The sequence below is a fragment of the Pteropus vampyrus genome, unplaced genomic scaffold, assembly GCF_000151845.1.
Source record: "Pteropus vampyrus isolate Shadow unplaced genomic scaffold, Pvam_2.0 Scaffold63, whole genome shotgun sequence".
In the NCBI taxonomy this organism is placed as follows: Eukaryota; Metazoa; Chordata; class Mammalia; order Chiroptera; family Pteropodidae; genus Pteropus; species Pteropus vampyrus.
In genome coordinates, this window is record NW_011888844.1 from 9,070,368 (window position 1) to 9,073,484 (window position 3,117).

Here is a 3,117-nt window from a genome sequence, read left to right on the forward strand (position 1 = left end):
AAGTGAAGTGTCTTTTAGTAGATGTCTGGATAAAGAAGATGTGGTGCATATATCCAATGGAATATTACTCAGCCATAAGAAAAGATGAAATATTGCCATTTGTGACAACATGTGTGGATATTGAGTTTATCATGTTAAACAAAATAAGTCAGAATAAGTGAAAAAACATATGATTTCACTCATATGTAGGATATAAAACTGAAAGCAAGAAATGAACAATTAAGACAAACAAACAAATAAAAACTCATAGACACAGACAACAGTTTAGTGATTACTAGAGAAAAATGGAGGAGGAAAACAGGTAGATAAGGGTAAATGGGATAAGTATATATGATAACTGAAGGAGATTTGACTTTGAACACACAATGCAGATAATGTATTCTATATTTTTACATTTGATCGCAGGGTTGGAAGAAGAATAAATAATGTAATTAGTCACACAAGAAAAATATGTATAAGACACCCTGAGAGATGTGGGAGTGTTATGTCCAATTGGGGACATATGGGATATCAAACCTGGGTTGTTCATTAAAAATAAATTGAATCCTTCCCAAGGGGTCACAAAATCAACACACCTGGAGGCTGGCACTAGACCACAACACAGCAACCCCTGATTACTCCCATGAGTTATACACACAAAGGGTGGTCTCAACAAGTACAGAAGCACTCTAGAACTAATCCCACTCAGTGGGGTCAGCTCTCCACATAGCAACTTATACACTGTGACTGCAGCCAGTTCCCACATGTAGTCAGCCTGAGTGTTAATCTCATGCACTGATGTACTAACAACAATAAAGCCTTAGCTACACACACAGCCCACACAAAGATCACATCTAGAGCCCCTGGAACAGATGGTCAGAGAGAGCACACCACTGGGCTATACAGGACACTTTCCACATAAGGTCATCTGGTCAAGGCTGAGAGACGAAAAAAATATTCTTAACACATGAAAATGATCATGGAGAGGTTTAATAAAATGAGAAAACAAAGAAACATGGCACAAATCAAACAATAGGAGAAAACTCCAGAAAATAAGCTAAATGAAATGGAGGCAAGCAACCTATCAGAGACAGAGTTCAAAATAATGATTATAAGGGTGCTCAAAGATCTTTGGGAGAGAATGAATGGACTTAATAAGAGCCTAAAGAGAGAGACAGTAAGCATTAAAAAAAAAAAAGGACCTAGAAACCATAAAAAAGAACCAGACAGAAATAAAGAATACGATAACTGAAATGAATACACTATTAGAAATCAACAGATGAAGCAGAAGATAGAATCAACAAACTGGAAGACAAGGTAGCAAAAAACACCCAATCAGAACAATGACAAGAAAGAAGAATTTTAAAAAAATAAATAAATGAGGACAGTTTAAGAGACCTCTGGGGCAACAAGAAGCATAACAATATCTGTATAATAGGAGTACCCAAAGGAGAAGAGAAAGAGCAAGGAATTGAGAATCTATTTGAAGAAATAATGGCAGAAAACGTCTTTAACCTGGCAAAGGAATTAGACATACAAGTTCAGGAAGCACAAAGAGTCCGAAACTACAGGAATTCAAACAGACTCACAACAAGACACATCATCATTTAAATGCCAAAGATACAGAGAGAATATTAAAAGCTGCAAGAGAAAGGTAGCTAGTTACTTACAAGGATACCCCCATAAGAACGTCTGCTTATTTTTCAATGAAAACTTTGCAGACCAGTAGGCACTAGCAAGAATTATTTAAAGTTATGAAAGACAAGTGTCTACGACCACGAATACTCTACCCAGCAAGGCTTTTGATTAAAATGGAAAGTGAGATAACAAACTTCTCAGACAGGAAAAAGCTTAAGGAATCCATTCACCAATAAGCCAGTATTACAAAAAAATGTTAAAGGAACTTCTGTAAAAAGAGAAGGGATAAAAAAGAAAAACGAAAAAAGAAAAAAAGAAAAACAAATATGAATAATAAAATGGCAGTAACTATGTACCTATCTATAATCACTTTAAATGTAAATTACATACTCCAGTCAAAAGACATAAGGTAGTCTACGGCCATTTCGCCCTGAATGTGTCCGATCTCATCTGATCTCGGAAGCTAAGCAGGATTGGGCCTGGTTAGTACTTGGATGGGAGACCACGTAGAAATACCAGGTGCTGTAGGTGTTAAAAAAGGAAAAAAATACATAAGGTAGCCAAATGGATAAAAAAATACAAGCCCCATGCAAATGCTGTATACAAGAGACCCATTTCAGATCAAATGGCACTCACACACTGAAAATAAAGGGATAGAAAAAGATATTTCACACGAATAGAAATGATAATGAAGCCAGGGTAGCAATATTTATATCAGACAAAATAGATTTTAAAACAAAGGTTATAATAAGAAACAAAGAAGGGCATTATATAATGATAAAGGGATGTATAAATCAAGAGGACATAACCCTAGTAATCATATATACCCAACACAGAAGCGCCTACATACATAAGCAATTATTGACTGACATAAAAGGAGAGATCAACAATAATACACTCATAATAGGAGACTTTAACACTCCATTGATTCCAATGGACTCATCGTTCAGTCAAAAAATCAACAAGGAAACAATAGGCCTAAAAGATACACTAAACCAGGTGGATTTAATAGAGATTTTCAGAGCATTTCACTCCAAGTAGCAAAATATATATTTTTCTCAAATGCATCAAGAACATTTTCCAAGATAGACCACATGTTAGGACACAAAAAAGTCTCAATAAATTTAAGAAGATTGAAATCATATCAACAGTCTTCTCCAATCACAATGGTATGAAACTAAAAATCAGCTACAAGGAAAAAAAATGGGAAAATACAAAAACACATGGAGGCTAAATCACGTGCTACTAAACAATGAACTCCTTTTATGAAGCCACTGTTACCTTGATTCCAAAATCAGACAAATATATTACAAAAAAAAAAAAAGAAACTATAGCTGATATCTCTTATAAACACTAATGCAAAAATCCTCAACAACATATTAGCAAACCGAATTCAGCAATACATTAAAAATATCATACATCATGGTCAAGTTGTTTATTCCGAGGATGCAAGGTTAGTACAATATCCGCAAATCAATTAATGTGATACACCACATTAAC

The 3,117-nt window shown here is 34.8% G+C and overlaps 1 pseudogene; it reads left to right on the plus strand.

Moving 5' to 3' along the window:
• The first annotated feature begins 2,029 nt into the window (after positions 1 to 2,029).
• LOC111740438 lies at positions 2,030 to 2,148 on the plus strand (annotated as a pseudogene).
• The last annotated feature ends 969 nt before the right edge of the window (positions 2,149 to 3,117 follow it).